The sequence below is a fragment of the Microcaecilia unicolor genome, chromosome 6, assembly GCF_901765095.1.
Source record: "Microcaecilia unicolor chromosome 6, aMicUni1.1, whole genome shotgun sequence".
NCBI classification, from domain to species: Eukaryota; Metazoa; Chordata; class Amphibia; order Gymnophiona; family Siphonopidae; genus Microcaecilia; species Microcaecilia unicolor.
This window is the reverse complement of record NC_044036.1, coordinates 71277862-71298819: the sequence shown is the minus strand read 5'-3', so window position 1 is coordinate 71298819 and position 20958 is coordinate 71277862. Positions and strand designations below refer to the sequence as shown.

At 45.0% G+C, this 20958-nt stretch overlaps 1 protein-coding gene across 2 annotated transcripts in view; it reads left to right on the top strand.

Annotated features, from left to right (window-relative positions):
* Positions 1-20958, top strand: part of TGFBR3 (transforming growth factor beta receptor 3) — a 350647-nt gene that overhangs the window by 168416 nt on the left and 161273 nt on the right. The gene's annotated exons all lie outside the window — the stretch shown is intronic.

Below are 20958 nucleotides of genomic sequence, written 5' to 3'. Positions count from 1 at the left end.
TGTGGAGGGTAATTCTATAACACAGCACCTGGTGGAAGCCTGTTCTATTTACATTGAGACTGACCCTTCCCTTATCCCACTCTCAGATATCCCCTTTTGTCTTCACCCCCCCTTCCTTTTTCTACCTGGTCACCCCCCCCCCCAAAAAAAGACATAGATATTGTATTGATACAAAATTGGCTGCGGACAGTGCTGCTGAGAAGTGCAGACGAGGTAGTGGGCAGACGAGAAGCCGGAGAAGTTAAATACATAAGTTTCTGTTATGAATCAGCAATTATGTTTTTCAGCATAAATTTCTTACATAAGTTGAAGTGAATAATTTTTAAGACTGGATGATTTGTAATCCACCTCCTTCCCAGATTTAGAAAAACATAAACATTCCATAACTTCCCCTGAGGTTATAACTTTTTTTTTTTATTTTATTTTATTATTTATTCATTTTCATCAAACATTCAAGAAAACATCTTGGTCGGAAAAGAACATAAAGAGTAAAAAAAAAACCATATAACAATAAAGATTAACAATCTATAAAGAAATCATTACTACTCAAGTCCATAAACTGAGAATCCAAGATTCAGGAATACAAGGAGAATCTAGTTAAATTTGAAAATTAACAGGATTAAGCAAGTGCCATTGAGGTGTATTACTTGTTTATTAAGCGTTATCCTTTTTTCTCGAAGTTATAAGAGCTGATGCATGCGTAGGCTCTGTAAACACATATTTCTTTCCATCAAGTCTAACTATACACTTGCAGGGGTATCTTAAAAAAAAGGTACCCCCCAACTGCACTATTCCAGACTTAAGGAGCAAAAATTGTTTCCTCCGTTTCCTTGTCTCCTTAGAGACATCAGGAAATAATAATATCTTATAACCCAAAAAGGGTTTTTCTCTATTACGAAAGAAAAGACGGAAGATCCAACCCTTATCCGGCAGCAAAGCAACGGTAGCGACCAAAGTTGCGGCCGTTGCTAATTCAGAATCAGAAGTCTCAAGCAAAAGAGATACATCTATTGGAGTTTCAGGAATTTGATTCAGTTCTTTTCCTGGGACATAATAAACAGAAGTAAATGGTGGCAAATTCTGGTCTGTTACATTCAAGACATCTCGGAAGTATCTCTTTAACATATCAAGAGGAGGTATTGTCTGTATCTTAGGAAAGTTTACAAATCTTAGGTTATGACTTTTAGTATAATTATCAAATGTTTCCATTTTTTTTCGAAGATTAGCCAAGTCATTTATCATCAAAGGTTGTAATGTTTCCAATTTTGCAATTCTTTGCTCAGCCTTTTCGGCTTTATTGTCCATTTCTTTAGTTTTTCCCTCCAGCTGTCTCAAGTCTTTCTCTAATAAGTTTACTTTTGGGGCAATTTCATTTGCCTGTTTCAGAAAAGTTTGTCCCAAGGCAGAAACCAAATCCCATAGTTTGTCTAAAGTTACCTCTTTTGGTTTAACAATTAATTCTTTAGGCATTTCAAACCTCTCAGATGCCGTCGCATGGATCTCTCTCTGTTCCTCGGTACCTCTCCCCGCATTCCACGGTGGTAGCGTTTCTCCAACTTGAGATGAGAGCGAGTCCTCCACTCGATATTCTTCCGGGTCCCTCTCATCTTCGTTGGGAGACCCGATCGAGTCAACAAGAAAGGAGCTTGCTGCAACCGGTTGGGGAGGCGGAATCCGCATAGCGGGACTAAGGGTGGTTTCCAAACCAGGGGAGACCGAATCTCCTAACATGCCGGACATCACAGCTGGTAACGTCCCGCTTTCAAAAGCAACACTCTGTGGTCGAACGAAGCGGTCAATAGGACCAGGTAAGGAGGGAGTAGATAGCGGGGCTCTGGCTGCTACTCGCCCTCGTCGTTTAGGCATTTTGGAAACAAAAGTAAAGCGCGACTCACAGCGCCTCAATAGACTGCGGCCATCTTGGATCCCGATCTACACAAAACATAAGCCCTTTAACTGTGGGCCCATAGCGGCTACCCGCCATATTACTAGCTAGGCAGCTCTTCCCAGCCACCAGAGTTCAACTCACTCCCCGGACACTGTCCTGCTCTTGTGTAAGCCCCACCATGCTACTAGCTGGAGCCCTATAGGCTGACATAGATTCTTCAATGTCACACAGCTCCAGCCAGTGAACTCTTCCTCTCCCCCCACCCCCCACCATGGGCCTCAGTTGTTGTCACTCAGTTCCACTGTAAGACTCTTACCTTATAAGTCCCCCAAACCTAGCAACCAGTTAGCGTGACTGCTAATTGTGACAACTAGGTTACCTCCTCTCCAACTGCCCCACCTACTACTACTACTACTACTTAACATTTCTAGAGCGCTACTAGGGTTACGCAGCGCTGTACAGTTTAACAACGAGGGACAGTCCCTGCTCAAAGGAGCTTACAATCTAAAGGATGAAATGTCAAGTTGGTGCAGTCTATATTTCTGAATAGAGGTATAGTGGTTAGGAGGCAAAGGCGACATTGAAGAGGTGGGCTTTGAGCAAGGATTTAAAGATGGGCAGGGAGGGGGCCTGGTGTATGGGCTCAGGGAGTTTATTCCAAGCATGGGGTGAGGTGAGGCAGAAAGGGCGGAGCCTGGAGTTGGCGGTGGTGGAGAAGGGTACTGAAAAGAGGGATTTGTCTTGAGAGCGGAGGTTACGGGTAGGAACGTAAGGGGAGATGAGGGAAGAGAGATAAGGAGGGGCTGCAGATTGAGTGCATTTGTAGGTTAGTAGGAGAAGCTTGAACGTATGCGGTACCTGATCGGAAGCCAGTGAAGTGACTTGAGGAGAGGGGTGATATGAGTATATCGGTCCAGGCGGAAGATAAGACGTGCAGCAGAGTTCTGAACGGACTGAAGGGGGGATAGATGGCTAAGTGGGAGGCCAGTGAGGAGTAGGTTGCAGTAGTCAAGGCGAGAGGTAATGAGAGAGTGGATGAGAGTTTGGGTGGTGTGCTCAGAGAGGAAAGGGCGAATTTTGCTGATGTTATAGAGGAAGAAGCGACAGGTCTTGGCTATCTGCTGGATATGCGCAGAGAAGGAGAGGGAGGAGTTGAAGGTGACTCTGAGGTTGCGGGCAGATGAGGCGGGGGCGATGACAGTGTTATCAACTGAGATAGAGAGTGGAGGGAGAGGGGAAGTGGGTTTGGGTGGGAAGACAATAAGCTCGGTCTTGGCCATGTTCAGTTTCAGGTGGCAGTTGGACATCCAGGCAGCAATGTCGGATAAGCAGGCCGATACTTTGGCCTGGTTTTCGGCAGTGATGTCTGGTGTGGAGAGATAAAGCTGGGTGTCGTCAGCATAAAGATGGTATTGGAAGCCATGAGATGAGATCAGGGAGCCCAGGGAAGAGGTGTAGATTGAAAAAAGAAGGGGTCCAAGGACAGATCCAGGAGGAACTCCAACAGAGAACGGGATGGGGGTAGAGGAAGAACCATGAGAATGTACTCTGAAGGTATGGTGGGAGAGAGAAGAGGAGAACCAGGAGAGGTTGGACGGTTTCCTAAAGGACAAGTCCATAAACCGCTACTAAACGGACTTGGAAAACTCCAAAATTCCAGGAATAACATGTATAGAATGTTTGTACGTTTGGGAAGCTTGCCAGGTGCCCTTGGCCTGGATTGGCCGCTGTCGTGGACAGGATGCTGGGCTCGATGGACCCTTGGTCTTTTCCCAGTATGGCATTACTTATGTACTTATAGGACAGAGCCCTGGAACCCAAATGATGACAGTGTAGCAAGAAGTAAGTTGTGATTGACAGTGTCGAAAGTGGCGGATAGGTCAAGGAGGATGAGGATGGAGTAGTGACCTTTGGATTTGGCAAGGAACAGGTCATTGCAGACTTTAGACAGTGCCGTTTCTGTCGAGTGTAGGGGGCGAAATTTGGATTGAAGTGGATCGAGGATGGCATGAGAGGAGAGAAAATCAAGGCAACGGCTGTGAACGGTGCGTTCAAGTATCTTGGAGAGGAAGGGTAGGAGGGAAACGGGGTGTTAGTTGGAGGGACAGGTAGGATCAAGTGATGGTTTTTTGAGGAGTGGTGTGACTACTGCATGCTTGAAGGTGTCATGGACAGTTGCAGTGGAGAGAGAGAGAGGTTGAGGATATGACAGATGGTTGGGGGGGGGGGGGGTAACAGTAGGAGAGATGGTGTTAAGTAAGTTGGTGGGGATGGGGTCGGAGGGACAGATGGTGCATTTCGAGGAGGAAAGAAGATGGGTGGTTTCCTCTTCGGTGATATCAGGAAACAGAAAAATATTAGACCACCCCTTTAAAACACTTCAAATCAACTCAACTCCTGCCAAATAGGCAGGCAATTGCCTCCAGGTCCAAACAACATCTCCTTCTGAATCTGCTGCCTCCCTCATGTTTGTTTATTCAACACTTGGTATAACACCTTTCTGTAGATACAGTCAAAGCAGTTTACATATACTATTTCTTTTTTTTTTTTTTTTTTTGCAGGTACCTTTCTGTCCCTAATGGGCTCACAATGTAAGGTTATTTATACCTGGGACAATGGAGGGTTAAATGAGTTGCCCAGGGCCACAAGGAACTGTAGTGGGAATCAAACCCAGTTGCCCAGGATCTCAACCCATTGCTCTAACCATTAGGCTGCAGTGGGATTTGAACCCAGTTCCCTAGGTTTTCAATCCACTGTACTAACCATTAGGCTATCCTCTACTCGTTTACTGCCTTCCTACTCACTCTGCCCCTTTGCCCCAGCCCGATCCAACCATTTATTCTGCCTCCATTTTCAAAAAACGCTACCTGGACCCAATCACGTGCTGCCTGCCTCCCTCCCTACACCATTGAGTAATACAGAGGCATTATAATATTCCTGGTCTTTTTTTCCATCCCTTTCCTAATAATTCCTAGCGTCCTGTTTGCTTTTTGGGCTGCCGCCACACACTGGGCAGAAGATCCAAGTACATCGTCAACAATGACACCTAGATCTTTTTCTTGGGTGTTGACTCCTAAGGTGGACCCTAGCATCAAATAACTATGATTTGGATTATTCTCCCCAATGCGCATCATTTTGCATTTGTCCACATTAAATTTAATCTGCCATTTGGATGCCCAGCCTTCCAGTGTTCTAAGGTCTGCCCTCAATTTTTCACAGTCCACATGTGTTTTAACATCTTTGAATAGTTTTGTGTCATCTGCAGCAAATTTATTTAATAACCTCACTTGTTCCGATTTTCAAATGGTCCAGAGCACAGCAATCTACTTACTCACTGGTGCCCATCATTATGATCATGTAATTCCCCTCCTGCAAATGCATCACTGGCTGCCTATAAAGTACCACATAATTCATAAGCTTCTGACTCTGACATTTTAAAACCCTTCACTGCCATGCCCCTTTGTACTTGACATGTTTTATTACTCTCTGTAGACCTGCTTGGACACTTCATTCTTCTATGGCTCATCAGCTTTCTATACCCCCGTTATAACAAGACTTGAATCCACACGCCATTTAGCCTTTTTTGCAGTTGCTCTTTTCCATTGGAACTCTCTGGATATCCGGGCCAAGTTGTCTTATCTCCGTTTTCGCACTATTTTTTTCACCTCAGGCATTCGCAGACTAGCAACAAAAATAAATGCAAGGTAGATCTATCTGTGTTTTATTTGAATGGAGAAAACCAGTTTTCAAAGCAGCTTCTGCAGTTATAAAGTATTCTAGCCGCATAAATAGGCTCCTTGAACGGTCCTCGTTCTCGAGGTGGCAAAAAGTCCAAATGTTCTGCGCTGCATGTAAAAATTTGGGTGCTGGGAAAAATCAGCACAAAGCGCTATTCTATAAAGAGTGCTCTGGGCTGAGGGTGCTTTATAGAATAGCATTTTATGTCAATTCCCATGCCCAACTTACACATGCTGATACCTGGTGTAAATCCTGGTGTGAAACCCTGGAACTCTACATCATTGTGCCTAAATTTTTGGAATGCCCCTGACCCACGCATGCCCCTTCCAATGGCCACGCCCCATTTTCTGTTGTGCGCGAGACAGTTTAGGTGCACAGTGTTATGGCGTGCTGGCTGATCTGCATGGAAATCCAAATTAGTGCCAGTTAATTGATAACAGCTCATTAACTGATTAGTTTCCTTGCAGATTTGGGATTGGAATCCAAATTTGAGTGACTTTTGTAGGTTCTGGGACACTGTACATTTTCAAGCAAAATTGTACCTGCACAAAAAAGCAGGTGTGTGTGGCCTTGTGTACTTTGTACCCCTGGCAGTATTTGAAGAAAAATCAATGCATAGTTCCACTTTGAGAACTGGTCCAAAGCCCTCGAGTAAAGAGTACATATCTGTTGTAGTTATGAACATATCCCTAACTGGGGGGCCCTTTTATCAAGCTGCGATAAAAAGGGTGCTGTGGTAGCGGTGGTGACCGCTTTTACTGCACGCCAGGGCCCTTCTACTGCAGTGGGTAAAAAGCCCCCCAAAACACATGGCCATACAATAAGCTTGCATTTACTGTGTGGCCATGTTGGGGGGGGGACACTTACTGCCACTCATTGAGATGGTGGTAAAGGCTCTCGCACTACCACGGAACTTGCTATGGTGTATTTTTTTTTTAATCCAGCAGTGCTGGAAATGCACACTGCAGGCAGAACTACCGCCAGCGGCTACGTTGGGCCAGCGGTGGTTCTGGGTTGCCACGCGGCAACCTTTTAGTAAAAGGGCCCCTTGGTTTTGGCCAAAGTCTCTGGTATTGAATTGGTTACTGCGCTAGCAAGGCCTAGTGGCCTGCTAAAACAAAACTATTAGCATTAAACTGGGAAGTAATATACAGCATGGTTGAGAAGTAAAGTGTGTGGTCTCTGACCAGAACTAAAATATGAGTGAGCCCAGCTTCCGATAGGTCTGGTACTTGTTTAAGTTTAATAGTTTTTGTTGTGAGATGGGAATGGACAGAACCGGGGCCAAAATGAAATCGTTTGAACTTTGCAGAAAGCTGGAGCACTTCTTATGTTGAAAGATCCAAATGGTGCCTACTATTTGTAAATCATACACTTTTAGCTGGCCAGAATCCTTACTATTTGCTTTGTATAGTAAAACAGGCTTGTTTTAATTTTGAAAGGCATGACATCATATGCTGTGAGGAGCACTTTGCAACAGAGCTGCATTTTCCTGCTGACAGTTAATGTTTTATACGTGAGCCACAAATCTACACATGTGACCATGGCTGGCTCTGTGACAACAGTGTAATGTTTTAAACAGACTTTGTAGTCCAACTATAAATGGACATGGTCACCAGCGAGCAGGTCTGTTGTTGAGCTGTAATAGAGACTAAAACACTGTTTTATGCTTCCAACAAAATCATGTTCTAAGTGGTGGTATCACCTCTTTGCCACAGAATTCAAAGCTTCACCAAAGCAGAACCAGTTCTAGCAAATTTCAACACACACATTTTCCCTAAGTCTATAAAAGTCACCAAAAATTGTGCGCGCAAATTCAGGAGCGAACCCGGCGCACGCAGTTTAATAGAATAGTGAGCCAGATAGTGCCAATAATTGGCTTTTTAATGAACATTTATTGGGGCTAAGATGCGTAAAATGAATCGCAGGACCCGTGCCTAGAATTTCCGCATGGCCCAAAAAAGGGGGCGGGGAAATGGGAGGGTCATGGACGTTTCAGGGCGGATTAGGGGCGTGGTTTTGTGTTATACGCACAATTCGAGAATATGGGTGCTCCGCATGTAAATTTAGACATGGGCACTTGCTCCGCCTTTTCATTGGTGCAGACAGCAGTGCCTAAATTTATGCACAACCTCTCCACTTACGTGTTATCCTATAAACTGCGCTGGACTTTAGACGTGGCTTATAGAATATTGCTTAAGCAGGGTTTTTTTGGCGCTGATGTTTTAGGCGCCATTTATAGAATCTAGCTCATTACACGTGCCCTGATGCTGGTGTAAATGTGTGTGGGTACTCTATGGAGCGATTCTATAAAGTGCGCCAAACATTAAGCACCAAAATGTTGGATGTTAAGCGCAAATTCTTTAATGGGACCTGGGCACCCAGATTTCATTTTAGAGTACTAGCATAAATCACGCCAACATGTAGGTGTATCCACCTATACCATGTCTATGGAAGACGTGACTGCGCATGCCTAAATGCCACACTTTGGTGTCTGAATGACTATATAGAGGCATATTTTCAAAGCACTTTGGGAGGCTAAGTTCCATAGGTTTCTATGGAACTTTGGGAGGCTAAGTGCTTTGAAAATGAGCTTGACTGTTCTATAACACGTGTATGTAATGTGGGAGATACCCATGCCCCATTCATGTAAATGCCCCCTTGCAACTGTGCACTGTGCAAGTTGTGCACCGACTATAGAATGCCACTTTGCGCCCAACTAGCACTTTGACAGAAATACGGTAACATTCACGCATGTAAGTGCTAATATTATTTATTTGTTGCATTTGTATCCCACATTTTCCCACCTTTTTCCAGGCTCAATGTGGCTTACATATTACCGTTAACGGCATTAGCCGATTCCGGTCTGAACAAATACATGGTATGAATGAATACAAGGTGATATTGTAGTAAATAAGGTACATGTATGGTAGGTAAATTATATAATCTGAGTGTTTAGTAAGATACACATATAAATCCAAATTGTTGCCAATTATTGGCAATAAAGGCTCGTTACTTAATTAAAGTGCACACTTAAATTGGGCATGCACTCAAGTTTGTGCACGCCATTTAGGCCCTCAAGTTACAAACTGATGGGGTATGACTTACCTGCATATTTTATAAAATACTCACAAAACATACTACTCTCCCTTTCCCGCCCAGACTACAACCATGAGTATGCCTGTGCTTGATCCATGTTGAAATATGCATGCTTTTTATGCATGTTTATTCATGTTAATACAATTTAACAGAAGCCCCATTATTGTAAAAGTACCATATTTACAATCATGCACATCAGTGTAGGTCAGTAAATCTTGCCCTAAATAATGCATCAGGTGCAATTGAGGGTGATGTGACTTGCATTCCCAAAATTTCTTGGTTCACAGTGCCTAATATATTCACGGTGCCCCTGGGCTACATATTGCCTCTCAGCATTTCTCCCTCACCGCCCACTGCTGCCACCACCACCACCGCAGCTTTGAGTCCCACCTTTGCTGGTGGGGATGCCCAAATTCTGCCAGCTAAAGAGATCTGCTGCCCAAGCTCCCACCCCCCTACCCCAGCCACCGCCAACTTCCTTCTCTTAGGCAGCATGGAGAGGCAGTTTGGGCAGCAGACCTCTTCAGTTAGTGGGACTTGGGCATCCCATCACCCATTTTGGAGGGGCCTTAAAATATCCCGTGACTCCAACGTGAATTCACGGTGCTGCACAGTTTGGGAACCATTGCCTTAGGCCACTGGGGTCATCTGTGAATGAAGTAGCAATTGACCCCTTGGCTTCCCTAGTTCTCAGCCTACTGCTGTAACCAAAAGGTTTTCCCAAAGGTAAAGCTTATTTTTCATGTGGTAAAAAGCTTTTATAAAACCAAAGGGCTGTATACACGTGCTGAAAAAAAATAAGAGTTGTGTGGAAACTGAGGCCTTATGTTGATGCTGATTTGTTTTGAATAGAGGAGTTTTTTGTTACTTTTGTACCCCATGCTTTCCCACTCATGGCAGGCTCAATGTGGCTTACATGGGGCATTGGAGGGTTAAGTGACTTGCCCAGAGTCACAAGGAGCTGCCTGTGCCTGAAGTGGGAATTGAACTCAGTTCCTCAGGACCAAAGTCCACCACCCTAACCACTAGGCCACTCCACCATCCCCATTATGGGCACATCCCTCCACTGAATGCTTCCTTGGAGCACTTAGACACGAGCCTTAGAAATGATATACTGCCTTTCTGTGGGTTTTGCAACTACATTCAAAGTAGGCCTTGAAAATAGGAGATCTACTTCACTGCAAACACTACACCCACAAAACTTGGAAAGACCCTGTGTATGTTGGACCTTTTCGAATTGAGGCCTTGTCAGCTACAGCAGCAAAGTTACAGGACCATACTTCCTGGGTCTATTTGGAAGACATTCGCATCTATCATTGGCCTGATGCTACCGACAGAACCACGGCTGCAGACTCAGAACACCATATCACTGATCCAGCAGTGTCTGGAACCACACAATATTAAGCTCACTGTGATTGGACTCTTGTTTGTTTTTACCTTTGTTTTAGCATTAATTTTATTAGCAAGACTCCACATATGTATTGCCATTCTGGGAAAGACCAAAGGTCCATCGAGCCCAGCATCCTGTTTCCAACAGTGGCCAATCCAGGTCACAAATACTCGGCAAGATCCCCAAAATGTACAAAACAGTTTATACTGCTTATCCCAGAAATAGTGGATTTTCCCCAAGTTCATTTAATAACGGTCTATGGACTTTTCCTTTAGGAAGCCGTCCAAACCTTTTTTAAACTCCGCTAAGCTAACTGCCTTTACCACATTCTCTGGCATGAATTCCAGAGTTTAATTACACGTTGAGTGAAGAAATATTTTCTCCGATTCATTTTAAATTTACTACATTGTAGTAACCAGCGGAGTCAAGGCACGCGGCTGCTCTCTGCACCCTCCAGCAGCGTGCACCCGGGGCGGACCGCCCCCACCGCCCTGCCCTTGGTACGCCATTGGGTTTAGGGGCCCTGTTTACTAAGTAGCATTATAGGTGTGTTAACATTTTTAATCCTCGTTAACCATGTACGTGCCTGCAGTATCCCTATAGGCACCTACATAGTGCGCCTACTAAGTGTAGGTATGCTAAAATCACTAACGCACCTTAGTAAACAGGGCCCTAAATGACTTGCTTAATAATGAGGCATGTAAAGGATGCAACCAATGCTGAATTTCTTTGTGCAAGATGAAGGGAGTTTAGGGCAGTCTATACCATCCACTGCCATGGTACCTGCAGTTAACCTGTCCTTCACCTGGTACCTTGTTTAGAAGGTGGCCTCTGGAAAGAACACAGGCTCAGTGGACATGCAGGAATAGTGGGTAACTGTTTGTGATGGGATTGCTAATAAAATCTTTTCTGTAATCCATTGCAACTCAAAAAATTCAACCCCATATTCCTACCAAACACGCAGCAGCATCTTGCTTAAAGAGGATGGCTGGTATGCACCAGCTAATTTTAGTTTGTGTATAGTGCTCCAAGGGCCAGGTTTAAGAATAAATGCATCTTTGCTCCCAGTGGTTTTTCCAGTGCTCTGTAAGGGAAAATAAAAGCCAATGAAAATGTATCCGAGCAAGATCGTGTGGAAACAGCAGTGTGGCTTCTGTCAGTTCAAAATTTGACCCTTTCAGTCAAATATTTTGCCTGCACATTATTTTCTGTGAAATTAGTTCTCTTTCTAAAGCTGCAGGAAGTGAAACCCTTTGGTTTATTCGACCATGTCTCAGTGGGGTGGGTCTTTCTACATTTATCGGGGGTGAGGGGGGGCACTCTGTTATAGTACACGAACCAGAACATTTAATTTCCTCTTCAGTATTAATACTATTATTAACCTCTGTAGTAATAGAGCAAATGAGAAAACATGAAGAAAAACAGAATCTATTCCTTTTTTCATTAATACTTTTTTGGGGAGGTGTGTATTTGTGTGTTTATCTTTTTCTCTGGGAGCCCTGTTTCTATGTGGTACCAAAGCCACCTGGCTATGACTGTTGCAAACCCATCTCAGAATCCCTGTGGATCCTAGTCATTGCACAACAGCGACACCTAGTGGCCAGATTCAGGGCCCTGGATTGCAGGATCCTGGAAGGAGTCCTACTGTTTGGCATCCAATCTAGAACTGTCATTCTGTAGATGAAAGGGAGATATAAATCAGGGTAAAGAACTCTGTCAAGTTGCAAATAAAGGCTCTGCTATCAAATTCCAATTGCAGGCATAGGACCCAACTTTTCAAAATGATAGAGGGTGCAAAACCCAATGGCAACTACTCCTTGGACACATTAAAGGATTTCGTTCAATATTAGGCGTGCTCAAGCTACAGTTAGGAAGGTTTTACGTATGCTTGCAATAGGGAATGGTAGAAAAGGTTCTCAGAGATGCCAAGTTACCCAGTTCCAAGTGAAGAGTTTGACACAGTTCTGGATTTCTGACCACCTGGAGGAGTGGCCTAGTGGTTAGGGTGGTGGACTTTGGTCCTGGGGAACTGAGGAACTGAGTTCAATTCCTGGCACAGGCAGCTCCTTGTGACTCTGGGCAAGTCACTCAACCCTCCATTGCCTACCACATTGAGCCTGCCACAAGTGGGAAAGCGCAGGGTACAAATGTAACAAAAATAAAAAAATTATGGAACTTGCAAACTGATTACAGTGGGCAGGATCAGGGACTACTGCTCTGGGATGTAAATTCAAAACCAGAACTGGCCAAAAGGTCTCCAGCCTGGAACTGGGTAACTTGGCATCTCTATGTTCTGTTTTAAGTCTTAAATTTCTTTTAATACTAGAGGCATATTTCATTCCAGCTAACTGAATTGTATAGATATTGTAGATCAGTGTATGGCTCAGTTGTAGTCTATGGCACGAACCCAAAGGCTGATGGTCTTTAGCAATTAGAAGTATATGAAAGTGAATACATCCATTTGTCTCAAATTGTTCTTCTATGTAATGGAGTTATCCCACAGACTCCTGAAAATATGTTGTTAAAGACCGTTTTTTTGTAGTCTTGACAGGCTTTTGAAATCTTGACTTCCACTGCTGAAACTGGTTAGAATTAATGGGTTAAAAACTCTCCAGTCTCATACCATGTAATTGTGGTAAGCTGTAATTTCATGGGTAGGACCATGAGCCAGTGAGGTTGTTTGATTTCCAAATTCCATTTTACTGTGTCCTGGAATAGGAGGGAGACCTCATTCACTCCCCAAAGATCACCACAATTTGCATGAGTTTAGGCCTGCAAACACATTTTTATCATTACATGCGTGTACTTTATTATAGTTGATGTTTAAATTGGCTTCTTTAGCTTATTTTCAAAAAGTAATTTTGCATAAAAATGTTCTAATGTACCAGGGTTTCAGGGACATAGTCCTATCCTGGAAAACGAGACCCCACAAAAACTTGCTGAGAGGTAGCTGGCAGGGAGATAGATAAAACTCAAACCAAGCATTCATATGAAACAGTATGGAAAACATTTCTTATGATGTTCCATGTTTTAACCCTAAAACAGGAAAAAAATCCAAAATGTTGGGTTTTTGTTTCCTGCGCTATCAATAGCGTGTTCACTGCTGTTCACGAGTGAGGACTGTTTATCAAGAGATGCACTATGGAAAACGTTATCCTAAAATCCTTCCAATTATACTAGCTAAACCAAAGCCTGCACACCCTTTGTGGTGAGTGCTGAACAGTTTGTGTATTTTCGGCAGTGCTTTTTTTGTAGGAAAAAAGATACCTGTACTCATACAGCGCAACCTTGGGGACGGGGTCATTATCTATGGCTCTGCCTTTAAAGTAGCCACACCCCTTTTACCAGTCATGGAACATATAAAAAGGCATCACTGATAATATTACACCAGTCTCTAGAATACCAATATTAGGAAAACATAACAACAGGATTTTCTACACAGAAACTACATATCAGCAGAATACTGCACCTCAGTCATACAGGGGCATAGCCACAGGTGGGCCTGGGCCACCCACCTTTGTCCCAGACCCACTCAGCAGCATCTGGCCTCACTGGCAAAAGACTGCCCAACATAGATTGCACTCCCTCCTGACTTACTCCTTCTTCCATGGATGTCGCGGCATCCATCTGGCCACCTGAGGGCCTGCGGCGATGATGTAATCCTTAGAAAGCAGCACGGGACCTTGCAGCCACGTTGTGCTGACAGCTCTGCAGTGTGCGACATAGGCTTCCTTTTTCTGTAAGGGTGTCCCGCCTTCACAGAAACAGGAAGTGTGTGTCTTAGGGGCGAGACGCCGCAGATCCATCGGTATGACGCAGCTGAGAGGTCCCACGCTGCCTTCTAAAGATTGCATTGTTGCTGCATCGTTGGGTGTATTCGTGGGTAGTAATCATGGGTAAGGAGCTGTTGGCGGTTACAGGGAGAGAGCTGCTGTAGGGGGCAGGAAGACTTTAAAGAGAGTGCCAGAGAGCAAGAAGGGGAAAATGGGGAATAAGGACACCGATGAGGATAGAAAAATAGAAGATATGCTGGATTGGGGTGAGGAATAAGGACACAGAGGAGGACAGAAAATAGAGGAGATGCTGGATTAGGGGTTGGGGATATAGTGAAGGAATGCTCGACACGAGAGAAGGAATTGTGTGGGGGAGGAATGGACACAGGGAGCTACAGGACATAGAGAGGGCATGCTGGTTATGAAGGAAGGAATGGTGGAAGATTTTGGATACCCAGAATGAATGCTCACAAATGTTGCTGTTAGGTGCTTAAATGCTATTTAGCATACCCCTCTGAACATACCCCGAATATATATATATTCGGTGACATGTTCAGAGGGGTATGCTAAGTAGCATTTAAGCACCTAACTGCAGATATTCAGCGGGAGATGACCGATGATCTCACAGTGTATATCCCGGTTAATGGCTAGCCGATTAGGCATGGATATTCAGCGCTTAACTGGCTATGTTAAGTGGTCAAAATAGGCCGTTTAAATAACAGGCCCATGTTTGTCTACAAAAAAGATAACCGGTTAGTGTTGAATGTCAGCATAGCTGGTTAACCTTTTAGCAGCTAAAATAAAGATATGGCCCGGCATTGAATATCTGGATTTAATGCCGGCAGCAGACAAAAACATGCTGCCTGCTGTTGGCCACTTATCAGGTTCAGTGTGTCTTTAAACTTGAAAAGAGACAAGATCTTTTTGCTGCTCTGCTGGTGATTCAGTAAAAAGCAAACACAAGCATTGTTAGGAATCAGTTTTGCTTCCTTTTGTAAGACTTGGCTTCATGTGCCCAGAGCTGGCAATTTCTGGATCAGCACCTGGAACCTGATACGTTTCTCCTTCAGGTGGCCTATGCTCTTTTCTGCTTTGGAAAAAATGTAGTTGAAATGTTCTGGTTCTTCACCACCAAACCACAGGCAGCGCTCTGCCTCGCATGAGTCCTTGGATGGCTGACAAAACTCGCTGAAAAACAAGTGCGATTTGTTTTTCATTGCTTGGTATTTAACAGGAAGTCAAGAGACTGAACGTCCAATCACTTGTTAAATGGACCCAGATGTGAGGGAGCCTCCCGCCCGCTTTTGATAGGACGTGCATGCAAGGTACAGAGCATATGCAGTTCCAGAGTAGAAATGAAAAAACATCCACAAACAATAACCTTTCAGAATGAATTCCTGGACCCTCTCTTTCTTGTAGGCAAATGTATATTTAATTGAAAGGAATTGCAGAACAGGAAATTTGCTTTTAACTGATTAACTCTTCCCGTTTGCAAAGCTGCCCACATTTACTACTTGAAGAATACATTTATGGGTTGTTTAATAAAAGCAATGAGCAAAAATCCATATTTGGTTTGCCAATAATTTTTTTATGGATGCCTCCTATTTTAAAAAATATAATAAATATAAGGTTTGTACAATGTGCTGTGCCTTTATTTGACAGGATTCATAAACTAATAATAATTTGAATATTAATGATCTGTGGAAATCGAGCTGTCAGTCTTAAAATATTTTATCTACCTTGTAATGAATAAATGAATACAGATGTTTTTGTAACTAGCTGAAGAGAAGAATCGTTAGCAGAAGGCTTTACTTTCTAAGTATTTTTTTTTTACTTTTTTTTCCAGTAGGAAGAAATCAAATTCATATATTTGTTTTGCTGTGTGTTGGTTGGCTGCAGAGTTCAGTTGTCCCTTAATAAAAATAGCAATAAATGCTTCACACCCCTCCTGCGATATGGAGGTAATCTTATGGAAGCTTTTCCGCACACACCCTCCATATTCTATATTTGCGTCTAAAGTTGCGTGCATGACTTAATTGGTTAACAAGCCAATTGGTGCCGATAATTAACCACTAACAAGCAATTATTGGCACTAATTGGCACTAAATAGAATTTATGCGCACATCTTTCTAAGCATATTCTGTATAAAGTGATGCACGTAATTTTTAATGCATGGATCTCAAAGGGGGTGTGGCCATGGGAGGGGCATGGGCGGGTCATGGACATTCCTAAAACTTATGCACACTATTATAAAGTTAGTCACGGGCATTTACACCAGGTTTTAGTTGGCGTAAATGGTTGTGCCTAAATGTTAGTCACGGGAACAGGCGCTATCTGGCTCATTTTCGAAAGAAAAGGGCGTCCAAAAAGCGACAGAAAAGGTACATGGGTGTTCCCGTGAAAGAAGATCGCCCAAATCCAATAATCGAAACAGGGCCTTAAGGGCGTCCTCAGCGCGAGGACGCTCATCTATGGTCGTCCCCACAGGGGGCGTGTTAGGGGCGGTGTTACGAGATGGGCGCCACCAGCATATAACGGCAAGCGAAATGGTTTCGCATGGGTCGGAACATGGGCGTCCTTAGTTAGACCTGAAATAAAAGCGATCAGGGTAAGGGGAAAGTCATCTTTAGACCCATTAGCGATTTTGTGCAGTTGGAGAGTGGCGAGAGCGTTGTTGAGAGAGAAAGCTGAGTTTGTTGAGTACCTGTTACCTTTGTCTGTGTGCCGTAGTCGGAACATTTTCACCCTCACCTGCCTCATTTGTGTTTTACCTTTTTAGCTTTCCCTACCCCTTCTAGCCCCCAAACCCAGACACCACTACTCCTTCCTCTATTTCCCCCATCCCCTCTCCCTATCCCTCTCCAATCACTGTCCCCAAGTTCATAATTCATTCCCTTTCCTGTTTGTAGTCTCTGTTTGTCTCTTTGTCCTGTGTACTGCTGCAGCCTGTTTGTGAAGACTGTCGTTTGCTGCTTGGAGAGTGAATGGCTAGAGGGTGTGGCAGGAGAGTTTGTAGTGGGTCAGAGAGTGCTTGCAGTGTGGCTCTGCTGTGTGTGACTGCATTGTTTGTCAGTGGTGGGAGAGTGAGTGGCAGCTTCTGTTTGTTGCTGCTGTGTTTCACCAAGTTGGTAGGAAGAGGTGAGCACTGGTGGCACTGCATTACACCTGTAGTGTGGGCAAATGGAGGCACAAAATGCACAGGTGGCTTACATGTTGGAGGAAGAGGGGAGGCACCACAGGAGGTACTCACGCCCCAGAGTTTTCAGGCCCCGTAGCAGTTTCCTAGACCTCACTGACCTGCAGTGTCTCACTAGGTACCGCTTTGATAGGGCTGCCATTCAGCACCTTTGTGGCCAGCTCAAACCCCTCCTTCAGTCCAGGACCCGTAGGAACAACCCCATCCCTGTGCACCTAAAGATCACTGCTTCTCTATCTTTTCTGGCCACTGGGAGTTTCCAGTCTGTGAACACGGGTCTCACCCAGGCTTCCATTTCTAACTGCCTCACCCAGTTCCTTGATGCCTTCCTTACTCACACCTCTGAGTACATCACCTTCCAAACCACCCCCCAGGCCCTGCAGAACAACATGACTGACTTCTACGCCGTAGCTTGCTTCCCCTCGGTCATAGGCGCCATTGACTGCACACATGTCGCACTCAGACACCCCCCCCCCCCCCCGGGCACAAGAGGCCACTTACAGGAACAGGAAAGCATTCCACTCACTCAATATGCAAGTTGTGTGTGACTCCCAGGGGGAGATTCTAGATGTGTGTGCCCGATACCCAGGTTCCACCCATGATGCCTATATATTACAGCACTCAGGAATCTTCTGCAGGTTTGAGCGAGGGGAGATCACCGGCAGATGGCTCCTAGGTAAGGGCAGCATGGATCTGGCCAAACTATACCTCCTCCACCGGGCAACCCTCAGCACTGTCTCCCTCCAGCTCACTCCAGAACCTACTATTCCCCCCCCCCCCCCACCTCCACAAGGTACCCGCTCCAAACAATGCACACTCATCTTTCTCATCCTGCTTCTCCCCAAGGGTGACAGAGGCTACCCACAGCGGAGTTGGCTCATGACCCCCATAGTGCATCCACAAACAGGATTAGAGGAGAACCACAACAGTAGACATCGGACCACCTGTGGCATCATCGAGAACACCTTTTGACAACTTAAGGACAGGTTCTGATGTCTGGACCGTTCTGGAGGGGAGCATGTGCGTAGACTGGGGGGATCGAGGGGGGTAATGCCCCCCAAACGACGATGACTTAATCTGCTTTGTCCTTCACTTCCTGCCCTCTCTCAGCATCCCGCCTGCCCGAAAGGAAATGACATCAGAGGAAGGCGGGACGCAGAGAGGGCAGGAAGCGAAGGACGGAGACGGAGTCGAGCATGGCTGCTTGCTGCTGCCTTTACGCCCACCCGTTCGCCGCTGCAACTTCGGGAGTGGAGTGAGCCAGCCTATCTAGTCCACTGTAAGTAAGCTATTTGGTTAATCTCGATTTCCACTCCCCCGTGCAGCCATGTAGCATACATTCGCTTAGCTGTTGCCTCCGACTATGGGCAACATTTTTAATTAGCTGCATTTCCGGTAATATTCTGATTTCTCAGCACTGGTGTGCAAGCTGTTTTCAAACAAAGAATGGAACAAGCCAGGTATCAGTTTTCAGAACTGCACATAGTTGCATTGCCTATAGGGAGTCAGCTGATTGAGTTAGAGGATTAACATGATAAAGGGGATGGGATAACTCCCTATGGGGATCTGTGTGTAGCATCCAGAAAAAAAAAAAAACACACTCCAGATAGGCATGTAGTATATATATATACTAAGTCCTGGATCAAGCTCCCTTCTGGATCTGATTTGGCGCCCTTCTTTTCATGGTGCCTAGGAAGAGGGAGTGCTGGGTAAGGAGGAAAGAAGGAAGGAAGGAAGGAAGGAAGGAAGGAAGGGAGAAAGAGCTATGGTTATTCCCAAAAAAAAGCCAGCTCTTTTTCCCTTCCTTCCTTCTTCCATATTAGCATATTCATTTGCATATATATATATATATATATATATATATATATATATATATATATATATATATATATGCAAATGAATATGCTAATATGCTCCGCCCCATCCTTCCCCACCCCCCCCAAATGAAACAGTCAAACTACGCCCATGGAGGGGAGCTCCTGTACAGCCCCCAAAAGGTGGCAAAGATATTCCTGGCCTGCTGCATGCTACATAATTTGGCAATACGCAGAGGATAGGCCCTCCCAGAAGAGCCACAGCCACCACAGCAGCAGGCCCCAGATGAACAGCATGAGGAGCCCCCTCCACCTCCCGCCCACAGAGCAGAGCAGAGTCCACACCAGCTGGGGGTCAGAGCCAGGCAAAGACTGATCGAGACAAGTTTTGTGTGAGAGTAAGTTAATATTTATTTCTGTGACATAGTATTTACACACCACCACCACCACCCCCTCCCACCACCATCACCCACTCTACATATTCCCCTCTCTCCAACCCTCACCCCCAACATGTCCCATCACTTTCCCTGCCCCGTCCCCTCCTACCCCTCCCACCGTGTTCCTTTGCAGCTGTGGAAGTCTGGCCACCTTGCGGTCTGTGGCTTGCCCTGCAACCTGGGCACAGGACCCAGAAGGGGAGCTGGTGTGGTGGCTGCTGGACCAGTGGCTGGGGAGGCTGAGGATCTGAAGCTTCTCTTCTTAGCGAGTGGTTGCTGTGCAGTGGTGGAAGTAGACTCCAGTTGTTGCTGCATCAGGGCTGTACTAGGTGCTTTCAGGTCACGGCGTAGGCCCTCGATGCTGTGCTCCAGCCATTGGAGCTGATTTACCACTTCCTGTTGGGCCTGTACCGCTTCCCGTTGCACCTGGAATAGAGCCCAGCCGTCGCTTTTCAAATAGTGTTCAACACCCTTTTTGAAAAGCAACGGCTTGGCTCTATTCCTGCACACTACCTGGCTTTTTAAAGATAAGTACTTTTGCTCAGACAAATGGTGACGGAACCCACGAGGGAGGGAGCAAATCTGCATCTGGTGCTCACAAATGGGGATAGTGTGTCAAATGTCCTAGTGGGTGCCCACCTGGCAGCAGTGACCATCAAACGGTTTGGTTTGATATGACGGCTGAAGTGGAGGGTGGCCACTCAAAAATCAAAGCATGCTGACTTTAGTAAAATGGGGGAATACCTGAGGAAGGAGCTGATGGGATGGGAGGATGAACGAGAAGTGGAAGGACAGTGGTCCAGGCTGAAAGAAGCTATAAATAGGGCCACAAACCTTTATGTAAAGAGAGTAAATAAAAGCAAGAGAAAAGTGGCTGAGAAAATAAAGGCTAAAGAGTTGGCGTTCCTGAAATACAGAAAGACTCAAGAAGAGGAACACGGGGAGGAATACCGGATGAAACTGAAAGAAGCCAAGAGAGAGATATGTCTGGCAAAAGCGCGAGCGGAAGAACAAATGGCTAGAAATGTAAGGAGGGGTGACAAAACTTTCTTCAGGTATATTAGTGAAAGGAGGAAGACTAAAAAGGGAATTGTGAGACTGAAAGATGCTGAGAACCGATATATAGATAATGATGAAGAAAAAGCAAATTTGCTAAATAGATACTTTTGTTCTGTTTTCACATAAGAAAATCCTGGAGCAGGACCACAATTGACTGGCAAAAGTACATGTGAGAATGGAGTGGATATAGCACCGTTCACGGAAGAGAGTGTGTATGAACAACTTAAAAATCTAAAGGTGGACAAAGCAGTGGGACCGGATGGGATCCACCCCAGGATATTGAGGGAGCTCAGAGAGGTTCTGGCGGGTCCTCTTAAAGATTTGTTTAATAAATCCTTGGAGATGGGAGAGGTTCCGTGGGATTGGAGAACGGCGGATGTGGTCCCTCTTCACAAAAGTGGTGATAGGGAAGAAGCTGGAAACTACAGGCCAGTAAGCCTCACTTCAATTATTGGGAAAGTAATGGAAGCGATGCTGAAGGAAAGGATAGTGAATTTCCTGGAAGCAAATAAGTTGCAAGATCCAAGACAACGTGATTTTATCAAAGGGAAATCGTGCCAAACG